At 44.3% G+C, this 19737-nt stretch overlaps 1 protein-coding gene across 3 annotated transcripts in view; it reads left to right on the top strand.

Annotated features, from left to right (window-relative positions):
* LOC126272419 (beta-glucuronidase-like) overlaps positions 1-19737 on the top strand; it is a 467982-nt gene that overhangs the window by 144013 nt on the left and 304232 nt on the right. The window contains exon 1 of one of the 3 annotated variants that reach the window (XM_049975271.1): positions 6064-6147. The exons of the other annotated variants lie outside the window; for them this stretch is intronic. The gene's annotated coding sequence lies outside the window, so the exon portion shown is untranslated. Of the gene's footprint in view, positions 1-6063; positions 6148-19737 lie in introns of those variants that run through there. 3 annotated transcript variants of the gene reach the window in all.

Raw genomic sequence — 19737 nt, 5'->3', positions numbered from 1 at the left:
ATCTCTACTATTCCACTCCCGAACAGCGCGCAGGAAAAACGAACACCTAAACCTTCCTGTTCGAGCTCTGATTTCTCTCATTTTATTTTGATGATCATTCCTACCTATGTAGGTTGGGCTCAAAAAAATATTTTCGCATTCGGAAGAGAAAGTTGGTGACTGAAATTTCGTAAAAAGGTCTCGCCGCGACGAAAAACGTCTTTGCTTTAATGACTTCCATCCCAACTCGCGTATCATATCAACCACACTCTCTCCCCTACTAAGTGATAATACAAAACGAGCTGCCCTTTTTTGCACCCTTTCGGTGTCCTCCGTCAATCCCACCTGTAAGGATCCCACATCGCGCAAAAATATTCTAACAGAGGACGAACGAGTGTAGTGTAAGCTGTCTCTTTAGTGGACTTGTTGCATCTCCTAATGAAATGCAACCTTTGACTCGCCTTCCGCCCAATATTATCTATGTGGTCTTTCCAACTGAAGTTGTTCGTAATTTTAACACCCACCTACTCAGTTGAATTGACAGCCTTGAGAATTGTACTATTTATTGAGTAATCGAATTCCAACGGATTTCTTTTGGAACTCATGTGGATCACCTCATACTTTTCGTTATTTATCGTTAACTGCCACCTGCCACACCATACAGCAATCTTTTCTAAATCGCTTTGCAACTGATACTGGTCTTCGGATGACCTTACTAGACGGTAAACTACAGCATAATCTGCGAACAACCTAAGAGGACTGCTCAGATTGTCACTCAGGTCATTTATATAGATCAGGAACAGCAGAGGTGCCGGGACGCCTCCTGGGGAACACCTGATATCACTTCAGTTTTACTCGATGATTTGCCGTCTATTACTACGAACTGCGACCTTCCTGACAGGAAATCACGAATCCAGTCGCACAGCTGAGACGATACCTCATAGGTTCGCAGCTTGATCATTCCGCACTTACCGTCCTAGACGGTATGCGCTTCACGTATCCACAAACAGCGCACGTGGGGATGTCCGTCTGATTTGTTTCGCAGTTGGAACAGTACATAAGGTATTCGGATGTGATCCAGTCATTAAATTCACAATAAACGGCGACCTGTGGGGTTACGTAAAATATCTGTCCCTCCCCCCCCCCCCCCCCCACTCCCCCACCCCCATGCCTGCACTCTTCAAAGTCTGCGACATGGCATTGTTGAATTTGTGAATTCGATAAGAAGAGACCAACTGCTTCGCATGTGGCAGGAAATGTGCCACCGTTTAGGTATTTGTCGTGTAACATATGGTGCTCACATTGAATGCGTAAAAATTTAAACTTTTCTCTTTCCAGGAACGTTGAAATTGTGTCCCTATCTTATCTAGTTTGGAAGCAATAAAGGTCTGAAATCTGTTCCTTCTTTTTGAATAGCCCTGTACGGAAATGAGCGTTTGGCGTCATTGGCCGGGAGCCCCCTTGCGGAGCAGGTCCGGCCACCTTGGTGCAGGTCTTATAGCATTCGACGCCACATTGGGCGACCTGCGCGCCGTATGGGGATGAAATGATAATGAAGACAACACAACTCCCAGTTTCTGAGCGGAGAAAATCTCCGACCGAGCCGGGAATCGAACCCGGGCCCGTAGGACGGCAATCCGGCACTCAACTATCGGGGCGGACATAGCCTTGTATAGTGGACCATCAAATAGAAACGAGGCAGATATAAACTTTATTGTTTTCATTGGAGAGCCCCTCATGGAATATTGCTCCTCAGTCAAGAATCCGTTCCAGTAGGTTTGTTAAAGGGCATAAGAGAAGATCCAAAGAAAAGCAGCGCGCTTCTTTACAGGTTCATTTAGAAAGTGCGAAAGGGTCATGGAGATATTCAGTCAATTATATGAATGCGTGGTGTCTCTTCTTTCGGACATGTCGCCTCAATGTACAACGAATCCACCTTCTTTAGTGTGGATGCATAGATATGTCTGATCTTCAGCGGGAATCTCAGAATTGCGAGTATGGAGGAAATGGACAGGACTGCGGGAAGGTGGCATTCGGTGGAAATGTAGATCGGCCGAGAGACCTAGCTGCGATAAACGCTGCGTCCGGGTGGAGCAGTCGGTTAACGCACCTGCCAAGGAAGCAGGAGATCCCGAGTTTGCATCCCAGTCCAGCACATATTTTCACTCGTCGCCGCTAATTCCGCGTAAAGTCCATATGTAGCTGACATCACAAGTCTCTTCGCTTTCCTTTCATTTCTTCCACCTTCCAGCTTCTATTTACATATAATATTCAATCAGCTCCAGTGGCAGACGTTACAAGAGAGGCGTTGTGCAACAGGATGAGGTTCGCTGTTAAAATTATGAGATCGTACGTTCCTAGAACAGTCCTACGTGTATCTCGCGGAGAGACCATGAAGCTAAAATTAGAAAAGTCCTAGCTCAACGAAGGCGTAACAGTACTCGTTCTTACCCCTCACCAATCGCGACTGGAAAAGAAGAGGGGAAAAGTGATAGTAGTAGCGTCTCGGAGACACGCCAGAAGGTGGCCAACGGAGTACACAGGGTGGTCCATTGATAGTGACCAGGCCAAATATGTCACGAAATAAGCGTCAAACCAAAAAACTACAAAGAACGAAACTCGTCTGGCTTCAAGGAGGAAACTTGATGGCACTATGGTTGGCCCGCTAGATGGCGCTGCCATCGGTCAAACTGATATCATATTCGTTTTTTTTTGTTTTTCTTTTAAATAGGAACCCCAATGTTTTATTACATATTCGCGTAGTATGCAAAGAAATACGAATGTTTTACGCGGACCACTTTATTCGCTTTGTGATAGATGGCGCTGTAATAGTCACAAACGTGTAAGTACGTGGTATCACGTAACATTCTACCAGTGCGGACAGTATTTGCTTCGTGATACATTACCCGTGTTAAAATGGACCGTGTACCAACTGCGGAAAAGGTCGATGTGTCGCTATTGTGATCAAAATGCCCAACGGGCGTGTGCTATGTGTGCTGCTCGGTATCCTGGACTTCATCATCCAAGTGTCCGCATCGTTTGCCGGATAGTTACGTTATTTAAGGTAACAAGAAGTGTTCAGCTACATGTGAAACGTCAACCACGACCTGCAACAAATGGTGATGCCCAAGTAGGTGAGTTAGCTGCTGTCGTGGCTAATCCATCCATCAGTAGTAGACAAATTGCGCGAGAATCGGGAATCTCAAAATTGTCGGTGTTGAGACTGCTGCATCAACATCGATTGCACCCGTACCATATTTCTATGCACTAAGGAATTGCATGGCGACGACTTTGAATGTCGTGTACAGTTCTGCCACTAGGCACAAGAGAAATTACGGGATGATGACAGATTTTTTGCACGCATTCTATTTAGCGACGAAGCGTCATTCACCAACAGTTGTAACATAAACCTGCATAATATGCACTATTGGGCAACGGAAAATCCACGATGGCTGTGACAAGTTGAACATCAGCGACCTTGGCCAGTTAATGTATGGTGCGGCATTATGGGAGGAAGGATAATTGGCCCCAATTTTATCGATGGCAATCTAAATGGTGCAAAATAGTTCAAATGGCTCTGACCAATATGGGACTTAACAGCGGAGGTCATCAGTCCCTTAGAACGTAGAACTACTTAAACCTAACTAACCTAAGGACATCACACACATCCATGCTCGAGGCAGGATTCGAACCTGCGACCGTAGCGGTCGCGCGGTTCCAGACTGAAGCGCCTAGAACCGCTCGTAAATGGTGCAATGTATTCCGATTTCCTACGTAATGTTCTACCGATGTTACTACAAGACGTTTCACTGCATGACAGAATGGCGATGTACTTCCAACATGATGGATGTCCGATTCATATCTCGCGTGCGGTTGAAGTGGTATTGAATAGCATATTTCATGACAGGTGGATTGGTCGTCGAAGCACCATACCGTGGCCCGCACGTTCGCCAGGTCTGACGTTCTCGGATTTCTTTCTGTGGGGAAAGTTGAAGGATATTTCCTATCGTGATCCACCGATAACGCCTGACAACATGCGTCAGTGCATTGTCAATGCATGGGCGAACGTTACGGAAGGCGAACTACTCGCTGTTGAGAGGAATGTCGTTACACGTATTGCCAAATGCACTGAGGTTGACGGACATCATTTTGAGTATTTATTGCATTAATGTGGTTTTTACAGGTAATCACGCTGTAACAGCATGCATTCTCAGAAATGATAAGTTCACAAAGGGACATGTATCACATTGGAACAACCGAAATAAAATGTTCAAACGTACCTACGTTCTGTATTTTAATTTAAAAATCATACCTGTTACCAACTGTTCGTCTAAAATTGTGAGCCATATGTTTGAAACTTTTACAACGCCATCTATCACAAAGCGAAAAATGTTGTCCAACTGAAACATTCATATTTCTTTACGTACTACACGAATATGTAATAAAAATGGGGGTTCCTATTTAATAAAACGCATTTGATATCCGTTTGACCTATGGCAGCGCCATCTGGTGCGCCAACCATAGCGCCATCTGGTTTCCCCCTTCAAGCTAGACAGGTTTCGTTCTTTGTAGTTTTTTCGTTTGACGCTTATCTCGTGAGATATCTGGCCCGGTGATTATGAGTGGACCACCCTGTATACACTGAGATGGCAAGAGTCATGCACGTATACAGAAGGCGGTAGTGACGCGTACACAAGATATAAAAGGGCAGCACATGGACAGAGCTGTCATTTGTATGCATGTAATTAATATGTAAATGTTTCCGATGTGATTATGGCCGTTCGACGGAATGGTAGTTTGAGCTAGACGCTTTTGGCATATCAGATCGGGAAATGTTAGAGAATTCAATATACCGCGATCAGCAGTGTCAGTTTCAGACATTACCACACACCACTCTGACTGACGATTTCACCTAACGACTGAGAGCAGCGGCGTTTGCGTAGAGTTCTCAGTGCTAACAGACAAACAACATTGCATGAAATAACCGCAATATGCGACGTATGACGAACGCATCCTTTAGGACAGTGCGGCGAAATTTCGGCGTTAATGAGCTATGGCAGAAGACGACCGACAGGAGTGCCTTTGCTAACAGCACTCCATCACCCGCAGTACTCCTCCTTGGCTCGTAACCATACCGGTTGGACCCTAGAATACCGTAAAACCGTGGCATTGTCAGATGGATCCCTCTTTCAGTTGGTAAGAGCTGATGGTAGGGTTCGAGTGTGGCGCAGACACCACGAAGCCGTGGACCCAGTTGTCAACAAGGCACTGTGCAAACTGGTGTGGCTTCATAATGGTGTAAGTTATTTTTACACGAAATGGTTGCGTGTTCCGGTCAAACTGAACCGATCATTGACTGGAAATGCTTATGTTCGGCTACTTGGAGACCTATTGCAGCCGTTCATGGACTTCTTGTTCCCCAACAACGGTGCGGCAAGTCACAGGGTCACAATTGTTCGCGATTGGTTTGAAGAACATTCTGGACAATTCGAGCAATAACTTGACATGAGTCCCATCTAACGTTTATGAGGCGTAATCGAGAGGTAGTTGGTGCACAAAATCCAGCACCGTAAGACTTTCTCCTTTACGGACCGCTATAGAGGAAGCTTACCTCAATATTTCCGCAGGGGACTTACAGTGACTTGTTGAGTCCATTCCACGTCGAGTTGCGACACTACGCCATTCTAAAGAAGATCCGACACGATATTAAGAGGTACCTCATGACGTTTGTGACCTCAGTGAATATCTCGTGGGAAAAAAGAAAACAAGGATACATTCTGGCTGACATTTGGCTTACCAGTAATCGTTCTTCCTGCGCACCATTCTCGACTATAAGACGACGGGAGGATAATGGTACGCAGTGTACTCTCTGCCGTAAACCAGAAGGTGGCCAGTGGAGCACACACGTGGGTATAGTAGAGGTGCAAACGTGTAGGTGGCTGGTCAGCTCCGCCCAGCGCTAGGGGCCATTGTCCGGTGCCAGTGCAACTCGCGTGGCGTGCCACCCACGGGGACGTCAGCGTCATTACTGGGCGGCCCCGATGTGAAGGCTGGCGCGGCTCAGCGCCGCTGGTCCCAGCTGGGCGCCAAGGCTGCGGTGCTCTCCCCGAGCCGCTCAGTCTGCCGGCGACACTCACTGCCGCCGCGCGCTCCCAGCCCGGGCCACAGGTGAGTCCGCTCCGCGCGGCTGTGTGCTCGGACCTATCTTGTTTACCTCTGGCGGACGGTTCAAATTCACAGGCACTGGGGCTCGACTTACACGTGCCCCGGCCTCTTTTTATGCACTATCGAAGTCCGCTTCTTTTCTTTCTCTCTGTTTATCACTCTTTTTACTGTTCAGTACATATTGTTCATTATTCCGTAATAGTCACATGTTAGTATGTGTCTGGAGACCATACGTCAATCGGTTTTTTTGTATTTTTTCTTTTTGTAAAGTTCAAGACTCGTATCAGTCAACCAAACTATTAAGATGCAACTCTAAGAAATTGTCGAGAAAATCGGCTTTGATGTTTTCTACTCTACTAAAAGATCGTCTTTCCCATGGGCCGTGTGACTCTGTAGCAAAGCTGTCATCTACCACGGGCTCGACTCCCATCCAAAGTAAAATTTTACATGAGGGTGCATTTTCCACGAATATTTCTGTCAAATATTTTGTTTGCTTTCCTCATTTCGATAGAGTTAATTGCAGGTTGGTAGAGGAATATTGTAATGATTACACTCACATACTCATTTTGTTAGCCAATATTTAATATAACTTATTTTTCGCTGCGATTTAGATTTCAGATTATTATTCTCGTCTTCATCCGACATGCAACTTAACGCAAAGATATTATTACAGAGAAATCTTACAAATAAAGTAATGGGTTCACAACCAGTGCTATAAACTAAATTTTACTGATATCTTATGATCTGTACTTTTGTCGTCAACATTTTCAAATATTTAGGGTGTCTTTCTTGGACATGATTGCCGCGCGGTGTAGCCCGGCGGGCTAGGAGCCTTGTCACGGTCCGTGGGGCTCCCCCGTCGGAGCTTCGAGTCCTCCCTCGCGCATGGGTGTGTGTGTTGTCCATAGCGTAAGTTTGATTAAGTAGTGTGTACGCTTAGGAACAGAAGACCCCAGCAGTTTTGTCCCATAAGGCCTCAACACAAATTGCCAAAAATTGGATATGATTTACGAGCATCTTCAAAGGTGCTGTGTCTGCGTGAGGGGTCTCGTTAAGTTTTGTTCTAAGGCCCCTATTTGAAACTTGTGGGTCAACTAGTTGTCAAAATGTAGTCCAAACTAGATTCTCGGTTGATGAAATTTTTTTCTTGATTACAGCTATGTTTGCGTTTTTTGACTGTGCGAAGCTTTACGAATGAATGAGAATAGTAAGAAAGTGTTTTATTGAGGAAGATTTGACTGTTGTTGTTTTTCTCTTCATCGGACAAAATTATCCCGTGCAAAACCAATTTTGTGTCGTAAACAACAGGAAAAACGAAAGGAAATATCAACTTCAGTTCTCTGAAACGACGTAGCTTTGGAAGAGAATCACATCACGAGCTAGCCTGTTCAGAGGTCCATGTCTCACTGCACACCGCAGACGGTCAGGCTACTTTTGTAATTGTAGGGAAACCAATTATTAGAAACAGTGAAGTGCATACTGTCGTGGAATAGTTGTACTTGATCGTATGTGACACAAGCCTCAACGTTTCACAGCTCATTTTGTTATGGAGCATTTTTCTCACCAAATGACTACGTCTGCTGGTCGCATACAATTAATACACTTCATTTATAACGTTAACACTTAGTTTTGATCAATGTCTTATTATTTGAAGCATTTTCATTGACAATATGTATCGTACAATGTTTATTTTTCCTTCTGGAGGAAGTATTTCCTAGTTTTGTTTGCCTTCAGCAAGTGAAGACACATACGCATTAGTGTCATCGGAACCTATCTATGAGAGCTGTGCAGCACTTCTCCACCTAACTATTATGAACTAGCTCACACCTTAGTAAAAAGAGATAATGACTACCTGATATATGGACTTGACTGTTCTGCATAAGTTGTACCGTATAATCTTTCTGGATTGGTGGTAGCAATTGGTATTATTTATTTTTACCAAATGCCGTCCAATTTAATAAAAAATAGTTCACACAGTACCTCACGTTTTACTTCAGAGTAGATTTGGTAGCTATTGTTCTTACACTTCGACTTGTGAGATGCTGATGTTTTCATAGACCTGTCTAGTATCGTATGTTACGATGTTACGCGTGATCCACTCTTCCGCGATAACGGTGTAAGTGACACATACGTGAACGCGGCGTGAAATGAACTGTTTCTGTAGACAGACCACGTCCACCACGGAAAGAGGGGCACGCCTCGCTCACAATGCTAATTGCCTGTGGAGACAATCGGAGAGCACGGCTGTACAAGAGAAAGCGGGTTAACTGTGACAGCCACAAACGTAAACAAACGTTTGTTCCACTTCAGAGCGATGCATTGTGATTCGACCTGACTGTACATTTGGGTGAACCTTTGCCTGACTTGTCAGTGCATCGGACGTAGTTTTCTGACGATATTCCCCCTTGGAAGAATATCTTGTAATGGAGTTGTAGATGTAGGAATCCCCCAGTTAATATTTTTTATTGCTGATGATGAAGATCTCTTACTTGATAATGTAAACCGTCGTTGTCGGTCACGCTTAATAAAAGTAATTCTTGAATGTGAGCTGACATTAATACTCCAAAATGGAACATTTGCTGTTTATACGTCATCAGCTTAAAACATCTACATCTACATGACTACTCAGCAATTCACATTTAAGTGCTTGGCAGAGGGTTCATCGAACCACAATCATACTATTTCTCTACTATTCCACTCCCGAACAGCGAGCGGGAAAAACGAACACCTAAACCTGTCTGTTCGAGCTCTGATTTCTCTTATTTTATTTTGATGATCATACCTACGTATGTAGGTTGGGCTCAACAAAATATTTTCGCATTCGGAAGAGAAAGTTGGTGACTGAAATTTCGTAAAAAGGTCTCGCCGCGACGAAAAACGTCTATGCTGTAATGACTTCCATCCCAACTCGTGTATCATATCTGCCACACTCTCTCCCCTATAACGCGATAATACAAAACGAGCTGCCCTTCTTTGCACCCTCTCGATGTCCTCCGTCAATCCCATCTGGTAAGGATCCCACACCGCGCAGCAATATTCTAACAGAGGACGAACGAGTGTAGTGTAAGCTGTCTCTTTAGTGGACTTGTTGCATCTTCTAAGTGTCCTGCCAATGAAACGCAACCTTTGGCTCGCCTTCCCCACAATATTATCTATGTGGTCTTTCCAACTGAAGTTGTTCGTAATTTTAACACCCAGGTACTTAGTTGAATTGACAGCCTTGAGAATTGTACTATTTATCGAGTAATCGAATTCCAACGGATTTCTTTTGGAACTCATGTGGATCATCTCACACTTTTCGTTATTTAGCGTCAACTGCTACCTGACACACCATACAGCAATCTTTTCTAAATCGCTTTGCAGCTGATACTGGTCTTCGGATGACCTTACTAGACGGTAAATTACAGCATCATCTGCGAACAGTCTAAGAGAACTGCTCAGATTGTCACCAAGGTCATTTATATAGATCAGGAACATAAAATGAATCAAAGCAAGAAACGCGAATATTAGTTTTCCGTTAAACAAGATCATTGTCAGATGCAACTAACCGCAAAACGCAGCACACATTCCAGGTCGTATGGTAATTTAGCATTTACTGAAGTTGTCCACGTAATTCCCAAACACGCATTAGCCGGTTCCCTGAAATTTTATTAATCACATACTTCGTTAAAGCAAGCACTGACAACGATTATGTTATTACAAGATGTAGGATAAAGCTATATTTATCAACTATAGTGTGACGACTTCCATCTAAGGTGTTCTTCCACACGAGACGTTGATGCTCTACCGTTTCTGATTTTCTGGTTTGTTTATCATTTCCATGAAAGAAAGCTAGTGTCACCTGAATGGAACAAAATATGACTTACAAATCTATGGCTTCTCTAAAATGTTAATCCATTTTCTTATGGATTTGTAAACCTAGTATTTTTAATACTACGTCACATTTCCGAGTTCTGTGTATTCCTTTTGCTATCCACCTTCTCCTAGACTTATGAGGAATGTAACTAGTGCCACAATCCACTAGCCTGTATTATTCATTTTCGTTTTCATATTATGCAGATGATGCCTCTACGAATCCTATATCTTGGCGAAAGATTGAGCCTTTCCATCTCAAATTTAACTCGTAATGGTTTTACCAACAAGCAACTCAAGATGTTCAGTCCCTCTGCGGGCTGTCACTTCATTTGTAACCAGGAAGGCCATACGTTGGTGGGAGTCCCAGTGGCTGGAAGTGAGGAACAATTAACTGCGTTCCATCCAAATTTCAGTGCGACCATGGAACTCCTCCTTCCGCTTGCGACGGTGTGAAGAAGTAGCCATTACTCTGCTTAGAGTGGGACATTGACACACGGACACACGGATTCCTCTTACGTCGGGAGGAGACCCCAGTATGTTAGAGATGTGGGACACAACTGTTAGTACTTCTTTTAACCGAGTGTGTTCTACATGACGACCTGAGGGTTGAACTGGGTCTCCCACAGGATCTTCCCTCTATTTCAACTGATAACGAGGCGAGTGTTGTTCGTGTCTTAATATTTTCTCCCAAAATACTTGGTGTGCAATTTTAATGTGTCACAGATTGGCTGGGTCACGTATTATTTCTAAGTCGTCATCCAGCCACGCTTATTTGTCCCTTTCTCAACAGTATCTTTCCAGGAATTTTCTCCATGATTTCGTTTAGTTATCGCACTGTGTCTCGCTGGGGTTTTATTATGGGCTTTTCTAAACCTTGCCTTTCTAGTGTTGCTTTACGTTTCCTGTAATGGAATAAAACGTAGTTTTCCAGTTTATTGTTCTCTCTTCCATAGATTATGGAAATCTTCTTCGGTATAACATTAATGCAACGGCGCTGATGACCTAGCTGTTTAGCACGATATTGTAGCAAACGGAGCTGTATTTCTGAAAGGGTGAGAATGTTGACCTTATTGCTTGCTGATCTGGTTAAAGTTAATCTTGACGCTATTTATGATATTATTGTGTATAAACCTTGCGAGAACTGTGAGTTTCCATTTGCCATGGATGCTCTAAGCGAAAAGGAAGAAAAGACTAGGATTTAACTCCCATTCGTCGACGAGGTCATTACTAATGGAGCGCTGTAAGAGGCAAGATGGGAATGAGTATCGGCCGTATCCTTTCCAAAGAAAGCATCTCCGCTTTTTCCTGAAGCGACTCGTGAAAACTACGGACCACTTAAATCTGTAAGGTCTGACGTGGATTTCAGTCGCTGTCCTTTCGAATGAGATAGTGTTTGGGATAGTATCGAAGTGGAACTGCTATATATTGAATATGGTTAGACTTATTAATCAGTCATGAGTTTCTTCTTCTTGTTCTTCTTATTAGAACTGGTTATCCGGCGTGTATTGCAAAAAGCGCGGGTCAATAGATAATTTGCAACCATTACTGGAAGAGAAAATAATGCTGGCGGTACCGTTCAGACATGCAAAACGATTTTTTTCTTTTTTGCCATTGTCTATGGGCATTAACACATGTCGATGGCAACGTTGGCTATCATGATATCATTGTGAATAACTGTTAATGGGAACTGCGAGGGCCCACACGCCACTGACATCCGCACCAAGATCTATATCCATACTCTACAAACCAATGTGTAGTGAATGGCAGAGGGTACTTCCCATTGTACCAGTTATTAGGGCTTCTTCCCGTTCCATTCAGGTATGGAGCGCGGGAACAATGATTGCTTAAACGCCTCTGTCCACGCTGTAATCGTTCTAACCTTGTCTTCGTGATCCCTGTAGGAGCCATACGTAGAGAGTAGTACTGTATTCCTAAATTTAAAGCTAATTCCTGAAACTTGGTACGTAGGCTTTCACGGGATAGTTTGCGTCTGTCTTCAAACGTCATATCTGTGACTCTTTCCCACAGGTCAAACAAGCCTGTGACAATTCCTGCTGCCCTTCTTTGTACATGTCAGTATCCCCTATTAGTCCTACTTGCTACGGGTCCCACATACTTGAGCAATATGGATCGTAGGTGTGACTTGTAAGCAATCTCCCTTGTAGACTGATTCTGTTTATCCACTATTCTCTCAGTAAAGCGAAGTCTGTTACCTGCTTTAACTGCATCGTTCCATTTCATACCGCTACAAACTGTTAGATAGAAATAGGTATTTGCATGAGCTGACCGGTTGCAACTGTGACTTACTGATATTGCAGCGATAGGAAACTACGTTTTTCCGTTTTGTGACGCGCAGAGTTTTACATTTCGGAACATTCTAAGCAAATTGCCAGTCTTTGCACCATTTTGAAATATTGTCAAGATGTGACTAACTATCTTGTTCTTGTTCTTGTGGTGTGTCTACGGCTGACGCCGCTTCTTCGTCCCCAGTTGCTATCTTCTACTGTCTTGACTTTCCTCAACTTTTAATTGCTTGCTTGGATTTCCTCCTCCACATCATTTTGCTAGTTGCGTCGTGGGCGACCCTGTTCCTTCCGCTGGGATGGTATCGATCGTAGAATCCAATTTGGTATGCTGTGTTCATTCATACTATTCACGTGCCCAAACCACATCAGCTGTTTTTGTTGGCTGTCGTCACAGATATCCCTATTCATTTTCATCCTTCATCTGATTACGTTAATTTCTTATACTATCTATCCTAGTACACCTTGAACTTCGTCTTAAGTAATCCATTTCAGTGGTAAGCAATTTATTTTTATTTTTTATTTTTTTATTTATTGCTAACGCCCCAGGTTGCTACTCAGTACAAAACTACACTTTGGACTATAGTTTTGTACATTCTCTTCTTCGTTGTTTGTCTTATCTTTTTGTTCCACAGAACAAAGTTCATTGCTCTTGTTACAGCTCGTCTGTGATTGAATATTTGTGAACATAGTTTTTAGGAGTACTTCATTTAGATAACTGCATCATTTGCGAAAACATTGAGGTTAGTGTTAATATTGTCTACAAGGTCATTAATGTACGACACGAACCACAAGAACTCCAACACATTTTGTCACAGCATATTTAAAGTTACTCCTACATCTGTCGCTGAGTCTGCTGCGTTCTCTCTACCAAGGATCCTCAACATAGCCACAAACCTCGCATGATACCCAACACGAATCGTACTTTCGACAACAAGCGCATATGTGGTACTGAGTCAAATGTTTTTCGGAAGTCAAGTAATAATTCATCTACCGAAGCGCTTTCATCCGTAGCTTCCAGGTAGTCATATCAGAAAAGTGTGAACTGCATTCATGTTATCGATGTATTCGGAATGGTAATTGTCTTCCCTGGAGAATGCGCCTTGACATACATCCATAACTGCGCACAAGCTGCTGGAAGACTACTATTAGGCGTTCGAAGTACTTTCCTGGCTCTTAAATTCCCCGAAATGTAATACACTTGAGCGCTTGTTACCGGAATTCGATGGTGGATCCTTTACGATGAAACCTTCGGTAGCTGTGGAACGCACTGTTGACAACAGCTGACGCAGTCACGTCTATTTCGCCCAGCAGCTGCGTGTGCTACCAACGACGGTCATTCTTGTCTCCAGCAAGTAGAGGTCTTGAACTGACTGTGCAGGAGCTCTCTGTAGTGTCGTGTTGAGCTTAGGTAAGACACTCGTCCGTAATAAAGTCCATCGCTTCTGAATAAACGGAGAACGCGTTACACGTTAATCTTTGGTTTACGTTTACCAGCACTCAGGATGACCCACTATTTAAACTGCGGAGGGATTTTCAACATATGGTTTCAAAAATGGCTCTGAGCACTATGCGACTTAACTTCTGAGGTCATCAGTCCCCCTAGAACTTAGAACTACTTAAACCTCGCTAACCTATGGACATCACACACATTCATGCCCGAGGCAAGATTTGAACCTGCGACCGTAGCGGTCGCGCGGTTCCAGACTGTAGCGCCTAGAACCGCTCGGCCACACGGCCGGCAACATATGGTTGACGTGGCCATGTCACTATTAGTTCTACCGGCTGTATGATTGTCAACGAGTACTCTGACGTACTGACTGAATAATGTGGTTTTTTCAGAGGTGCATTTGTCCCTTAGAACTATTTGATCAACAGCCTAAATGACGTGAGAAGAGATATTTCGACCCACACCATAAGAAATCTACCCAGATACCCACTGTATTGACACATGAGAATGCACCCAAGTACAAAGCAACATACTACACGCGACTGCTCGCTTCTGACTCTGCCCTAGCAACCTGCAAAGGTTGATGCTCTTTGCACGCTGCTCTTCTTTTTCCTCTTCACCGTTGACATAGTCTGTGTTGCCCTAACCGCCGTCTGCTTCACGTCTGCTGTGCAGCGACCTACGTTAATTTAAGTATTAACTGTATTTTTCTTACTTGTCACTTCTTCTTCCGTGTGTTTTTGGTTTTAGGAAGCTTTAATTGTCGAGTGCTATTAATAGTGTTCCACAGATTTCGTGTTTATTTTGAATACAGTTAGAGAGAGTCCCTTTAGTCAGCCATAGTGCCATAGTTTGTTTTCAACACAGTCCAGAGACAGTGCTATTTTCATTGTTTTCTACAAGAAGTGGTTAGCAATCACAGTTTAGTCAATAATCAGCCGCCTTTAGTGGATTAGCAGTCTAGTTAAAAGTTAAGTCTCTTCAGTAAATTGACTCCTTAGGTTGGATAGGATTTGTGACTGCTGTGTACGGACGCAGGAGGAGCTGGCCACTCTTCGCGAACAGCTGAGCGTGTTGATGGCCACGGTCAGCCGTCTTCAGGCTGCTGCCATGGAGTATAACGGCAGTGGGGAGTCTGGTGCGTCGCAAGGTACACCCCAGGTGTTACATGCTTCACCCACTGTCCCTGCTGTCGTGACATCTTCGCAGGTACCGGGCGCAGTTGGACCACCCTCTCCCCAAGGGGAGTGGCGTTCGCGGCGCACGAGGCGGAGGGTAAATGTGGAGGCTGGCCGTGTGGCATCGCCCGCTCTGCCGGTGAGTGGACATGTGGCCGCTCCTTCAGCAAGGTCCGAGCAGGCACACGGAGGGAGGGGTTTATTAGTTATTGGGAGCTCCAACGTTAGGCGGGTCATGGAGCCCCTTAGGGAAATAGCGGAAAGGTCGGGGAAGAAGGCCAGTGTTCACTCTGTCTGCTTGCCGGGGGGTCTCATCCGAGATGTGGAGGAGGCCCTGCCGGCGGCGATAGAGAGCACTGGGTGCACTCGACTGCAAATTGTTGCTCATGTCGGCACCAATGACTCCTGCCGTCTGGGTTCAGAGGTCATCCTCAGTTCGTACAGGCGGTTGGTGGAATTGGTGAAGGCGGAAAGCCTCGCTCGCGGGGTGGGATCAGAGCTAACTATTGGGTAGTATCGTTCCCAGAACCGATCGCGGTCCTCTGGTTTGGAACCGAGTGGAAGGCTTAAACCAGAGGCTCAGACGATTCTGCGGAAAGCTGGGGTGCAAATTTCTCGACCTCCGCTATCGGGTGGAGAAATGTAGGGTCCCCCTGAATAGGTCAGGCGTGCACTACACGCCGGAAGCGGCTACAAGGGTAGCGGAGTCCGTGTGGAGTGCACATGGGGTTTTTTTAGGTTAGAGAATTCCCTCCCTAGGCCCGACAAGACGCCTCCTGAGACGCGGCAAGGCAGGAGTAGGCAAAATGCAACAGGGAATAACAATATTAATTTGCTAATATTAAACTGTAGGAGCGTCTATAGAAAGGTCCCAGAACTGCTCTCATTAATAAACGGTCACAACGCCCATATAGTACTAGGGACAGAAAGTTGGCTGAAACCAGACGTAAACAGGAATGAAATACTAAACTGAGATTGGGATGTATACCGCAGAGACAGGCTGGAGAGTGAAGGGGGAGGCGTGTTTATAGCGATAAGAAGTGCAATAGTATCGAAGGAAATTGACGGAGATCCGAATTGTGAAATGATTTGGGTGAAGGTCACGGTTGAAGCAGGCTCAGACATGGTAATTGGATATCTGTATAGGCCCCCGAGCGCAGCAGCTGTTGTGGCTCAGCAACTGAAGAATAATTTGGAAAATATTTCGAGTAGATTTCCCCACCATGTTATAGTTCTCGGTGGAGATTTTAATTTACCATATATAGACTGGGAGACTCAAACGTTTATAACGGGTGGCAGGGACAAAGAATCCAGTGAAATTATTTTAAGTGCTTTATCTGAAAACTACCTTGAGCAGTTAAACAGGAACCGACTGGTGGCCATAACATATTAGACCTTCTGGTGACAAACAGACCCGAACTATTTGAAACAGTTAACGCAGAACAGGGAATCAGCGATCATAAAGCGATTACAGCATCGATGATTTCAGCCGTAAATAGAAATATTAAGAAAGTTAGGAAGCTTTTTCTGTTTAGCAAAAGTGACAAAAAGCAGATTTCAGAGTACCTGACGGCTCAACATAAAAGTTTTGTCTCAAGTACAGATAGTGTTGAGGATCAGTGGACAAAGTTCAAAACCATCGTACAATATGCGTTAGATGATTATGTGCCAAGCAAGAGCGTAAGAGATGGAAAAGAGCCACCGTGGTACAACAACGGAGTAAGAAAACTGCTGCGGAAGCAAAGGGAACTTCACAGCAAACATAAACATAACCAAAGCTTGCAGACAAAGAAAAATTACGCGAAGCGAAATGTAGTTTGAGGAGGGCTATGCGAGAGGCGTTCAATGAATTCGAAAGTAAAGTTCTGCGTACTGACTTGGCAGAAAATCCTAAGAAATTTTGTTCCTATGTCAAAGCGGCAGGTGGATCAAAACACAATGTCCAGACACTCCGTGACCAAAATGGTACTGAAACAGAGAATGACAGACTAAAGGCCGTAATACTAAATGTCTTCTTCCAAAGCTGTTTCACAGAGGAAGACAGCACTGTAGTTCCTTCTCTAGATTGTCGCACAAATGACAAAATGGTAGATAACGAAATAGACGACAGAGGGATAGAGAAACAATTAAAATCGCTCAAAAGAGGAAAGGCCGCTGAACCTGATGGGATACCAGTTCGATTTTACACAGAGTACGCGAAGGAACTTGCCCCCCTTCTTGCAGCGGTGTACCGTAGGTCTCTAGAGGAGCTAAACGTTCCAAAGGATTGGAAAAGGGCACAGGTCATCCCCGTTTTCAAGAAGAGACGTTGAACAGATGTGCAGAACTATAGACCTATATCTCTAATGTCGATCAGTTGTAGAATTTTGGAACACGTATTATGTTCGAGTATAATGTCTTTTCTGGAGACTAGAAATCTAGTCTGTAGGAATCAGCATGGGTTTCGAAAAAGACGGTCGTGTGAAACCCAGCTCGCGCTATTCGTCCACGAGACTCAGAGGGCCTTAGACACGGGTTCACAGGTAGATGCCGTGTTTCTTGACTTCCGCAAGGCGTTTGACACAGTTCCCCACAGTCGTTTAATGAACAAAGTAAGAGCATACGGACTATCAGATCAATTGTGTGATTGGATTGAGGAGTTCCTAGATAACAGAACGCAGCACGTCATTCTCAATGGAGAGAAGTCTCCGAAGTAAGAGTGATTTCAGGTGTGCCCCAGGGGAGTGTCATAGGACCGTTGCTATTCACAATATACATAAATGACCTGGTGGATGACATCGGAAGTTCACTGAGGCTTTTTGCAGATGATGCTGTGGTGTATCGAGAGGTTGTAACAATGGAAAATTGTACTGAAATGCAGGAGGGTCTGCAGCGAATTGACGCATGATGCAGGGAATGGCAATTGAATCTCAATGTAGACAAGTGTAATGTGCTGCGAATACATAGAAAGATAGATCCCTTATCATTTAGCTACAAAATAGCAGGTCAGCAACTGGAAGCAGTTAATTCCATAAATTATCTGGGAGTACGCATTAGGAGTGATTTAAAATGGAATGATCATATAAAGTTAATCGTCGGTAAAGCAGATGCCAGACTGAGATTCATTGGAAGAATCCTAAGAAAATGCAATCCGAAAACAAAGGAAGTAGGTTACAGTACGCTTGTTCACCCACTGCTTGAATACAGCTCAGCAGTGTGGGATCCGTACCAGATAGGGTTGATAGAAGAGATAGAGAAGATCCAACGGAGAGCAGCGCGCTACGTTAGAGGATCATTTAGTAACCGCGAAAGCGTTACGGAGATGATAGATAAACTCCAGTGGAAGGCTCTGCAGGAGAGACGCTCAGTAGCTCGGTACGGGCTTTTGTTAAAGTTTCGAGAACATACCTTCACCGAAGAGTCAAGCAGTATATTGCTCCGTCCTACGTATATCTAGCGAAGAGACCATGAGGATAAAATCAGTGAGATTAGAGCCCACACAGAAGCATACCGACAGTCCTTCTTTCCACGAACAATACGAGACTGGAATAGAAGGGAGAACCGATAGAGGTACTCAGTGTACCCTACGCCACACACCGTCAGGTGGCTTGCGGAGTATGGATGTAGATGGAGATGTAGATATAATGGTGAGCCGTTTATCAGTTTTAATCCTTCTATATGCACTGTGAAAATGTAACACCTCGTTCGGTTCTCGTGTGTTTCAGGTTGTAAGAGATATTTTATCATTTTACATTGTAATTGCTTCTTGTGTCTGTCTAGTTCCCCAGGTCAGCTTGGATAGTCTATTATTGTTGCAAATGGCTGCCGTTACGACCACATCGGTCTTATTGTCCCTATGTAGAGGCAGCGTTACGAACGGTTCGCCACATCAAGTGACTCACCTTAAGGCTTCAAATATTTTAGCGTCTCGTTTATCGAAACTTCCTCCTCATGACGCTGCATAAGAACTTCAGCGGTTTATGTTTATTTCTCTGTCGCATGAGATATAACTGGTACTTCGGTTACGTGTACTTTTTATGAAACTCAATGAAATATTGACAGTGGTTCTGCAGAATCGATAGATAATTTTTGTCCTTGACTGGCTACAATCGGTTACTTTTTATCTCTTGCAAATAATATCTCTGCTAGTCACGTGTAAACTTGACCACACCCACAGTACACATTGTTTATGTCGCTCTTCGACGTCCGACTCGTTAGTTGGCAAGCGTCAGCGCCACTAGGAACACCACGGAAAATGTCCAGTGCAGCTCTGGACGAAATGTCAGTAACCGAAAAGTTTCTTCGACCACGCCCATACAGCCCGGGAAACTCGTCAGCAACGACGACATCTGGTCGTTAAAGTCTTCATTGTAAGATAAATCTGTTCCTACCCAATAATGCGAGCGTTGAACTGCAATAATTCACGTGAATAGTCTGTCTCCTAGGGCACCATGACCCAATTAGAGAGTGAACGCTAAGGATGGTCGATAGGGAAAGGACGAAAGTAATAGTAGTCTTACTGTTAGTAGCCTTCTCGCCATCCGCCTGAGGTGATTTAGCGATCAATGGGAAATGACAGAGGGACTAGTCGCGCATATAAACCCACGGATTCTTGGGCAGTAGCCTAGTGTCTTAACCACAGACCAAGTCCAATAGGTCAAAGATGGACTCATCCTGTCAAAGAAGTGTGCCACTCAAACTGGCGCAACTCGTGAGATGTTTGGGTACACGTCTTAGAATCCTGTACCAAGCGGAGCCGCGAAACGATATTTATGGTAGGATTAGATTAGATTAGATTAGATTAATACTTGTTCCATAGATCATGAAT

This window comes from Schistocerca gregaria, chromosome 1 (assembly GCF_023897955.1).
Source record: "Schistocerca gregaria isolate iqSchGreg1 chromosome 1, iqSchGreg1.2, whole genome shotgun sequence".
Classification (NCBI taxonomy): Eukaryota; Metazoa; Arthropoda; class Insecta; order Orthoptera; family Acrididae; genus Schistocerca; species Schistocerca gregaria.
This window is presented reverse-complemented; position numbering and strand designations above follow the sequence as displayed.